The sequence below is a fragment of the Nuphar pumila genome, chromosome 4 (genome assembly GCF_984573655.1).
Source record: "Nuphar pumila chromosome 4, dmNupPumi1.hap1.1, whole genome shotgun sequence".
In the NCBI taxonomy this organism is placed as follows: domain Eukaryota; kingdom Viridiplantae; phylum Streptophyta; class Magnoliopsida; order Nymphaeales; family Nymphaeaceae; genus Nuphar; species Nuphar pumila.
In genome coordinates this window covers 144,712,732-144,723,431 of record NC_143252.1, presented here as the reverse complement: position 1 = coordinate 144,723,431, position 10,700 = coordinate 144,712,732, and the positions used below count along the sequence as shown (strand labels likewise).

The 10,700-nt window shown below is 41.7% G+C and overlaps 1 long non-coding RNA gene across 1 annotated transcript; it reads left to right on the top strand.

Moving 5' to 3' along the window:
* Positions 1 to 1,070: 1,070 nt before the first annotated feature.
* LOC149841489 (uncharacterized) lies at positions 1,071 to 3,817 on the top strand. Its single transcript, XR_016431446.1, has 3 exons — positions 1,071 to 1,921; positions 2,020 to 2,269; positions 3,008 to 3,817. It is a non-coding gene; the product is annotated as an uncharacterized LOC149841489 (long non-coding RNA).
* The last annotated feature ends 6,883 nt before the right edge of the window (positions 3,818 to 10,700 follow it).

Below are 10,700 nucleotides of genomic sequence, written 5' to 3'. Positions count from 1 at the left end.
ATGACACAAGGGATGAGTGGAACCAAACGGTTTTCTTATCCACAACTTTCTTAACTACTGAAGAAAGTTTTTGGATTAAAGGAAGGTCCAGTAGGGGTCTGTCTGCCTAACCCCAGCTTGCCTTTCAAAAAAAAAAAAGGGAAGGTCCAGTCTTGAAGGTGAAGTGAGCTTGCATAACGTCCAACCTCGAAGACTCTTATAAGGCAGTTTCCTCAACAATAGGAGACTTTTTTTTGCTATTTATATGAAGAAACCACCCCAAGACCAGAGACTTAGCTGCACTGACTGTGCCTGCCCTACTTACAATCATTGTCCTGTCACAGTAAAACTTCGTGAGCTTATCTCTTGCCCCAGGTAATCGCTATGCTTTGGCTTGACCTGGACGCCATGGAATTTGAACCTAGACGGCTTGCCTCGTGGCCTAAGGCCCCATTCCACTACGCCAAACTCCTTTGACTAACAGACTTACCGGCTATAGAGATTGATCGGAAACCAGTACCGCCAAGTGATTCTCCGGCAATGGGCTAATCACTTCTTATTGTGAGTTTTTGGTGCGGTTTTGAAGTTAGCGCATCTACGACGTTTAGTGGCGGTACGCACTTCGCATTTCGGGTTCTGCTGCAACGTTGATGAATGAGGACTCAAAGAAGGCTTGCCGGTGAGTGAAAATTTCCTTTCCCCATTATCCTCCTCCTTTACTCTTTTCGATTTGCTAAAGGGTATTTGTGGTTTGGTTGATAAACGGTTTTTCTTTGTTTTAGGTGTTGTTGGGAGGGATGGGCATTTCTTCATTTGGGCAGATTTGTTCAGTTTCGTTAGAATGATGACTCGTTCCTCCTTATTTTTCCTTTGCAAGATTTCAAAACTTGGTTTTCTCTCATTGAGTTTACAAGCGGTTGTGACGATCACAGTAGCTGTCTTCTTAATTGCCATCGGTTGCCCCTTGCACCCCTTTTTCTTCATAGGTGAAAAAGGAAAGGACATTAGTTGCATCAGTATTCAAATTATTGTTAGGATTTTCTTGTCCGCTGTAGCTGTTGTAAGTAGGAAAGAAAAAATGACAACTTTTCCAACCATTCCAAAGGATTTTTTTTTAAAAGGAAAGTGTTTCTAAAAAGTATGATTTTTGATAGGAAAAATTCTGTGGAGGAAATTTTCCTATAAAAATATCTTTTTAATTAGGGTAACCATTCAACCACAACACATCTAATCCTATGGGCTGCCACAAGAAGAGCTTCCTTCATCTTCATCTTTCTTCCACCCACCACCATTTCCAGGTCTCTCTCTCTCTCTCTCTCTGAGAGGAGGCTGATCGACCCCCCCTCTTCTCACATTTTTCATTATCTTTTTCTCATGCTACACAAACAAGTGAAAATTTTTCATTTAAAAAAGTTATCATATCAAAACTTTTCATAGTAAAAATTTTCTTTCCTGTGAGAATTTTTCTTGCCTCCAAACTTGCCCTTAGAGTTCTATTTTTCTTGTCTCCATCTCTAACTCTAAATTTCTTTAAATTTCTGTTTATAAATTATCATGAAATATTGTATTTTGAGAAATTTCGACTTAGTTACAAATAGTGGATGATGGTTGTCTATCTCTATTATTTGTATCCTTGTTGGCTTTATGTTACTAGCTGTAGAACTTTCAGGCGTTTGTGTATTAGATATGATGATGATTTTGAATCACTGAAGAAAGACTATGGCATTGGTCCGGAAGAAACTGAGGAGCACTGTGGTTCCGATCCTTTTGGCCATGGCAACAAACAAAAGAATGGAAGTCCTCGAACTCCGGTTGGTTCTAACACTAGGCACTGCATTGTGGGAATGGAAAAGCATGGAGTTTCAGCTGTTATCAAACCACAGCTGGTGGATTATTGTGCACAAAGGTTTTGGGGAAGCCTCTGCATTCTTCTTTTGCTCGAGTAGGTATTATTGTTTCATATTGCCAGTTGGTGTTGTTTATGGTTCTTCTTTTCTTTTTGTGTACACATGCTGTGACTGGATTCGTATATTTTCTCAGTGAGCAGGAGATACAGACCTGCATATATCACATATCATGGGAACAAAATTTTAGCTTTTGTTGCTAAACTGATGAGGACGCTACATGAGGTCTTGCTGATGATGGCCAGTGCATATTACTGTTGACTGCATAGTTTGGTAATGAGTCTTATGCTACAATATGTAGACGCCTGTAACTTGATGCAGGGGTGCCAGCAGTTGTCTGTTCAGCCGGATAACCAACCTTGAGTTGGAAAACTAGGACTACGGAGGTTAGCTCTTCTGTCCATATGTATTAGATATGCAGCTTCATGCCTATCACTATATTTACATGCTCCGCGGGCATGGGATACCATCATTATTGACTTAAAATCAAGTGTATCCAGGGTTCTTAACTTTAGATGCAAGGGATAGTAAAGAATCAGTCAGCCATTGTAACATTGAAGAACACAAGTTAATACCATGAACATGTTCATTTTTCTAATGTAAATGTGTTGTTATTGTCTTTACGGTGGATTTATCTGTCACCTACTATTATTGCCCCTAAAAAGTTTAAAGTTCCAGTGTTGCATTTGGTTTTGATGGCACCATGAAGCATGATTGCTTTTGATTGAATACTTTTCAAGGCAAGGAAATTTTCTTGCAAAATTGATTTTATGTACCATAAACTTACAAATATTTCACTTTGTAAGTGCCACCATGATTAACTGCCTTAGAATTTTAATTTTTTTAAGTCTAACTAGAAATGTTGAATTTGTTTGTGTACAGTATAAGTAGAGGATCATGCACACACACACATATGCACGTACTCACTTCAATGCACACGCAAAGAGTTGTATTTGCACTAGCCATATTTGATGTAGTCTCCTTATAATTAAGCCTTTCATTCATCTTACTCAACCAATATTCTATTGTTCAGTATGATCCTGGAGATATGATGTGTTGCATAATGTGAAACGAGTTTCAGCCATTAACAATTAAAAAATATTTACTGCTCCTTGGTGATCCAGGTGAGGTTTCATGATAATGGATGGAACTTCATGTTGATTTCATCCATTTGGGTCTCTGTAGATGCCACTGAGCCAACCCCTATTAAGGAGGAAAAGCTTTTTGTTACTCGTAAGAACATTTTTCTCTGTGCTTCTATTAATTTTACAGTATGTTTTGCAAGTCCTTGTGAGGTACATTTTCCTTGCATGTTTAATCTTTTTGAAGTATCTTCAGGGTAGACTTTTCCCTGCATATCTGTTTACTCCACGTCCTGTACTGAAAGAATGCATGTAACAGTAATATAATAACTTGAGGCAAGTGTTGTCTGAATGGAATTATCTGCCTTCTAGCTTGTCAGTTTTGCAGTTTAGTTTCATCTCCTGGATTTCTCCAACTTGTAATAACACTTTTTCTATGTGACAGATAAATAAGCATGGGCAAACATCATGACTGAAATTTTGCTTGCTTGGCATTAGATTTTGACCTATATATTTGAACATGTTTCTCATGTTTCCGATAGTTTATACTATTGAGGTAGGGGACTAGCAATATTTCTGAGCTCATGTTTCTTTGGTATCTACATACTTGAAAAGCAGAAAATTTTAGTAAATTGCTATATTTGCCCTTTCTAACAAAGAAGTCCCTGATGAAGCAAATTAAACGAGTCGGTAGTGGTTCTAATGTGTGTGCTTTCGAAACCATATAAGATTTTTTAATACTATGGATACCGATGTCAAAGCAGAAAATTTTAGTAAATTGCTATATTTACCCTTTCTAACAAAGAAGTCCCTCTTGTGAGGGAAGATGCAAATTAAACGAGTCAGCAGTGGTTCTAATGTGTGTGCTTTCGAAACCATATAAGATTTTTTAATACTATGGATTCCGATGTCACCATGTCGAAGAGAGAGAGAGAGAGAGAGAGAGAGAGAGAGAGAGAGAGAGAGAGAGAGAGAGAGAGAGAGAGAGAGAGAGAGAGAGAGGTATTGCCAACATGAGGGAATGTGGATTAGATGGAAAAACTGTGAAACAATGATGCTCAATAAGACTTTTTTAACATGTTTATCTTAGCAGAACTATTCTGTTGTTAATAGTTCATGTCCATTCACATTTATATGCAACTATGAAACAATGATGCTCAATAAGACTTCTTTAACATGTTTATCTTAGCAGAATTATTCTGTTGTAGTCACAAGCCTATTTCCTTCAATGGGCCAGCGCGGCGCGACGGTCCCTCCTCACCGCCGCAAGCTTACTTGTCAGCTCGTTTGCCGATTGCGGAAGCTTGTAATCAGAGTGCAAGAGAGAATAGAGGGAGATAAATTACAATCACAAGAAGCAATCACAACAAGGGTGAACAAAAGAAAGCTCAACGCATTTACTTCATTCACAATTTTGTCAACAGACTATTACAGTTCAAGTATACAGGCTGCCCCTTCAGGGTATTGATTCACCTGAATCGGGCAGCTTACATCAGACTCAACAAAAGCAAAATAGACTCTAAGCGCAATTGTATAATGTAAGTCGCAAGGGAACATGCTCCCCCCTTCAAATCATGCGCCGTCCTCGGTGCCATCTATTTCATGGTAAGCTCTGACTTCAGTTGGGTAGCGGTTGTTCATTCGGAATGCAGGCTCCCACGTTGATTCCACTGTTTCCTCCCACTGTACCAAGTATTTCTTCGCCTCCCCCAAGTAGTTAACCTTGTGGCGAAGGATCTGACTGAGATGCTTTTCGGCCCGTTGTGCTGTCGGGGCCCTCTGCATGATGAGAGCGCATTGTGGCACACTGCGTTCCGGGTCTCCATCATTCAGATGAAACTGTTTGAGGTTGCACACATGAAACACCGGGTGCACCTTGAAGTCTGGGGGCAACTCCAGCTTGTATGCCAGCTTGCCCACGTTCTTTGTGATAGTGAAGGGTCCTTCATACTTTCTGAGTAGTCCGCGGTGCCGCACGCGGAAGATGCCTGTACGACCAGGATATATCTTCACCAACACTTGGTCTCCAACTTGGAACCCCGCAGGCCAACGATGCTTGTCCGCACACTTCTTCATTCTCTTTGCCGCCTTGTGTAAGAATGCCTTCGCCAACTCATTCTGCTTGTGCCAATCGCGGACAAACTAATAGGCGAAGGATGAACTTCCCTTTTCTTGTGTGGCAAGAGTGTGCGGGGTCAGTGGTTGCTGCCCCGTGGCTATCTCAAACGGGTTGTGGCCTGAAGACTCGCTCTCCTGCAGATTGTAACAAAACTATGCCACATCAAGGAACTTCACCCAATTTTTCTGATTGGCACTAACAAAATGCCTAAGGTACTGCTCAAGTATCCCATTGATGCGCTCTGTTTGCCCATCTGTCTGCGGATGGAAGCTTGTTGAAAACAACAAATCAGAGCCAAGTAACCAAAATACTTCACGCCAGAACTTGCCCGTGAAGTAAGCATCGCGATCACTCACAATGTTCTTTGGTATGCCCCAGTGCTTCATCACATGCTTTACGAACAACTCTGCAGGGCACTACTTAGAAGCTGGAATGAAGGTGGCATACTTTGAGAAATGATCCACTGCAACCAAAATAGAACTGAGGCCCTCTACCTTTGGCACACTAACAATAAAGTCCATAGAGATGTTATCCAAAGGACGTTCTGAAATTGGTAGAGGCTAAAGGAGATCGACAACCTTCTGGTTTATCCTCTTATCTTGCTGGCAGTTGATGCATGTCCGCACATACCCCTCAACATCGTCTCTCATCTGCGACCAATAGTAGCCACGCTCAAGGAGTGCTAAGGTCCGCTCCTAAACTAGATGGTCGGCCCATAGTGTATCATGACACTCCTTAAGTAGTTCTCAGCGGAGGTTTTTCCACCGCGACACAAAGATGCGTCCTTTTGTCAAAAGGAGGTCATCTTGTAGCCAAAATCGTCGAGTCTTCCCTGCCTGCGCTAGATAAACAAGGTGTTGTGCAGTCGGATCCTGCTGCATACCTTCGCAGATGCGGCTTAGCAATGCGCCCTTCAAATGCACTTCAGAAGGTTCCGCACGCGCAACTGCCAGTTCAGCCCTACGGCTCAGGGCATCCGCCACAACATTGGTCTTTCAAACCTTGTACTCTGAGGCAAAGTCAAACTCAGCCAAAAACATCTGCCATCGAGCTTGTTTAGGCGTCAACTTCTGTGTCTGAAAATAGCTCGTGGCCACATTGCTCGTCTTGACGACGAACTCAGCACCCAATAAGTAGTGTTGCCAGGTCCTGAGGCAGTACACAATAGCAATCATCTCACGTTCATGCACTGTGTAACATCTCTCTGCATCTTTCAGCTTACGACTCTCATATGCGATCGGATGACCATCTTGCTTAATAACTCTACCAATGGCAAAGTCTGAGGCATCCGTGTGGACTTCAAAGGGTCTCGAATGATCAGGCAGTCGCAGCACTGACTTCCTCACTAAGGCTTTCTTCAAGTCATCAAAGGCATCATGGCACGCTCCTGTCCAGAGCCATGCTTGATTTTTCTTTAACAAATTGGTGAGGGGCGCAACAATGAGGGAATAGCCTTTGATGAAACATTGATAGTAGTTTGCCAAACCAATGAATGACCGCAATTCTGGCACTTTGCTTGGCGGAACCCATTCCTAGATGACCCTTATCTTTTGTCCATTCATACGCAGCGTACCACGCTCCACAACGTGGCCAAGGAAGCTTATCTCCTCCTGCTCGAAGAGACACTTCTCTTGTTTAACACAAATGGCATTCTTCTTCAGCACTTGAAACACGGTTCACAAGTGCCCGACATGTTCCTCCATGTTGCTGCTGTAGATCATGATATCATCCAGGTAGACTATCACGAACTTGTTTAAGTAAGGGTAGAAGATCTGGTTCATTAAAGTCGTGAACGTGGCTGGAGCATTTGTCAACCCGAATGACATTACTAAGAATTCGTAAGCACCATAGCGAGTGACACAAGTTGTTTTTGGCTCATCACCTTCAGCAATCCTCACATGCTAGTAACCCGATTGCAGATCTAATTTGGAAAAGATACGGGCACTGTCTAGCTGATCAAACAAGTCTGCTATCAATGACAATGTGTACTTGTTTTCACCGTGACTTTGTTCAAAACACGGTAATCCACACATAACTGCTTAGAGTCGTCATGTTTCATCTGAAAAAGGACTGGGGCTTTCGATGGACGAACAATGTCTGCATCCAACATCTCATCTAGCTGTCTGCGCAGCTCCTTCAGCTATGTTGGCCCCATACGGTATAGAACCATTGCAGGAGGCTTCTCTCCCGGGGTCAACTCAATCTTGTGGTCGACCTCACGTCTTGGCGGAAGACGCTTTGGCAATTCCGGAGGCATCACCCCCCAAAATTTCTCTAATAGTAGGGCTAGGGTCGGCGACACTGCTGCTTCTACCTTCTCTTCTTCTGCGCGAGACAAAGTTGTGTGTGGCCCCTGAGTCTATCATTGTTGAAGTAGACTTTTCATTCATAATGACTTTCAAGTACATAAGTTCTTTACTGACCTGCATGTTCTTAGCCGTGCAACTTCTAGCTGCGTTAATCGATCGCATGGCCTCCATCCTTGGTTGTATCATCTTAGTGTCACTGCATTCAGTATCACTACATTCTTCCTGTGCAGCATTGACTTTCCCATCGTCCTTCACGAGGAGCTTTGGGCATTGTCTGACGATATGTCTATCGCCACAAAACTAGCATGTCACAACCACACCCTTGTTGTTGTTTTTATGCTTTGTGAAGTTCTATTTTTTTCGGATTGATGGCGTGTCGACGCCTCATTTTTTATCATCGCGCTGCTCGTCCTTCTTGCCTCTATGGTCAGGCTTCTTCTTGACTTTGGTTGATGGAGTGAAGGGCTTGCGTTGAGTGTCAACTAAGCGCTCGACCGCCACATATGCATATTCCAAAATATGGGGGTTGTTCCTTTTCACTTCAGACTATGCCCATGGCTGAAGTCCCATAATGAATCAGTTGAGCTTGTCATCTTCTGACATGTTAGGTATCTCCAGCATAAGCTTCTGGAACATTCTGACATAGTCTTGCAAAGAACCAGAGTGTTTGAGCTCACGAACCATCCTACGCCTGTCTCTGCGCGTTTCTTGGTATGAAATAGTTGCGCAACTCTATTTTAAAGTCGTTAAAGGTGTCTATCACGCATTAACCCCTCTCCATATTGTTGTGTTTCCGCCTCCACCAAGTGATAGCATCTCCATCAAGTAAGGTTGTTGCGACCTTAATCCTCAAATCCTCAATGATTACATTCTGGATATTCAAGTAGTCTTCTACTTGGAACAAGAAGTTCTTAATGACCTTGCTATCACGAGAACCATTGAATTTTGCGGGTCTTGGCACATCAATCCTTGATGGTCTCTCACCATTTTCACCATTTAGAGTCACCGTCTGTTGCAACGTACGATTCTTCAACTGAAGTTCCCCTACTTCAATATGCAAATCAGCCATTGTAGTTGTCAACGAAGTGACCTACTTCATTAGTAAGTTTATCTGCTCTTGCAGGCTCGCCACCACATCATTCAGTCTACTGAATGATTCATATGTGCGTGAAATCTCTTCCTCATGTGAAGTCACATCTTTCACCAGCTTGTTAACAATTGCCGCCAACTCTTCTTGGCCTTGAGGTGAACCCATCTCCTCAGCTTTGGCAACTGCCTTGCCTTTGGTATTGCACAAGTTTTGATAAGGCGCCACGATGTCTTGCTCACAAATCACAGTCTGTCAGCGTGTCTGTTGACACTGATTCTGAAGTTCCTTCCCCAACACGAGAACAGACTCTGGTACCACTTGTCACAGGCCTATTTCCTTCAATGGGCCATTGCGGCGAGACAGTCCCTCCTCACCGCCGCAAGCCTACTTGTCAATTCGTTTGTCGATCGCGAAAGCTTGTAATCAGAGTTTATGAGAGCTAGAGAGAATAGAGGGAGAGAAATTGCAATCACAATGAGGGTGAACAAAAGAAAGCTCAATACATTTACTTCATTCACAATTTTACCCGCAGGCTATTATAGTTCAAGTATACGGACTGCCCCTTCGAGATATTGATTCACCTGAACTGGACAACTTACATCAGACTCAACAAAAGCAAAACAGACTCTAAGCGCAATTGTATAATGTAAGTCGCAAGGAAACAAAAACAATGATGCTCAATAAGACTTCTTTAACATGTTTATCTTAGCAAAACTATTTTGTTGTTAATGGTTCATGTCCATTCACATTTATATGCATCTTGCAATGCTAGTAATGTTGGAAGAAGGAGAGGAACACTAGTTATACCACACTCATCACATACAAAAGGAATATTAAAATACTTCAATACATTAACAAAAGAGCACAAGCAAAGAACTCAAACAACACTGAATGAAAAACACACAAAATGACACCCCTATGCCTCTTTATATAGGCAACACATCGTTAAGGCACACACCCACGTTCTTGAATTTGCCATATGTTGTGGCATCATCTCATTTGACTAGCATGTTCCATCTCACGTCAACTTTAAAGATCATGGAGTATGGTAGTACTTACATTTAGGACATCCCTTTTATGGGTCTTCGAGCTGATAACAATTGTTGGGGTGCACCGATCAGGGTTGTCCTTGCTAGACATCTGAGAAAACCTGCTGCGCAGCATTCGAAAGTTTTAGCATTGTAAAGGGTATGCTTTTTATTCATGGTATGCTTTATCTATCTGCTACATGCATTGCCAACATGATGTTGCTTGCAGTAAAAATTTGTCATGGACAACTTATCTAATCAATTTAAAGATTATGAATTCATTACTATACTAGAGAATGCAGGTTTTGTGCGTTGAAAGAGAAGAATGGCAAATTTCTACAACTGTCTTTACTGTTATAATCTTTACACTTAATTTGCAAGTTCAGACGAACGGTTGCTGCTGCAGATCATTAATGGCTGAATGAGTCATCAACGTTGGGAAGAGAAGCCAGATTAGATGAGAGCAGATCCTGTGATTGGACCGAGTACTTTGCATGGTAGATACATCAGAAACTGCTCTTCCACAGAAGAATTAAGTTTTATAATGCTTTGATGATGACAGGCGATGAGAAAGCAGCCATCAGACGGTGTCATAGATGAGGGTCCAATTCCTATCCAGAGTCTGTCGGGGTGTGATGGATCCAGCCCGTATTGGATGTGGTAGTAAATACTTGTGCAACCAGATGGGAGAACAATGTAAGCATTCCTGGTCCGATTGGCTATTTTATTTGCCTGTCATTCTTGTAAGAGTTGTAATTGGTTCTTATTTAACTCTCTCTCTCTCTCTCGTATAATTTGGTATTAAATTAATAAGATAATTATATCATACTGAGTATTGACTAACGTTCAAAACCAAGAAAAAGTCTCTCTCGTATAATTTGGTATTAAATTAATAAGATAATTATATCATACTGAGTATTGACTAACGTTCAAAACCAAGAAAAAGTCTCTCTCGTATAATTTGGTATTAAATTAATAAGATAATTATATCATATTGAGTATTGACTAACGTTCAAAACCAAGAAAAAGGAACAAGACGAGAGAAGTGAAAAAGATTGCCCATGTTTCCATCAGTGACGATTTCTTCTCTCGTTTTGTCTTTCTTTTTGCAATAGTTTTATGCGGAAGCACACGGTCTCAACGCGGTAGTATTTTACAATATACCTTCGTTTCTTTTTCAAATCCCTTT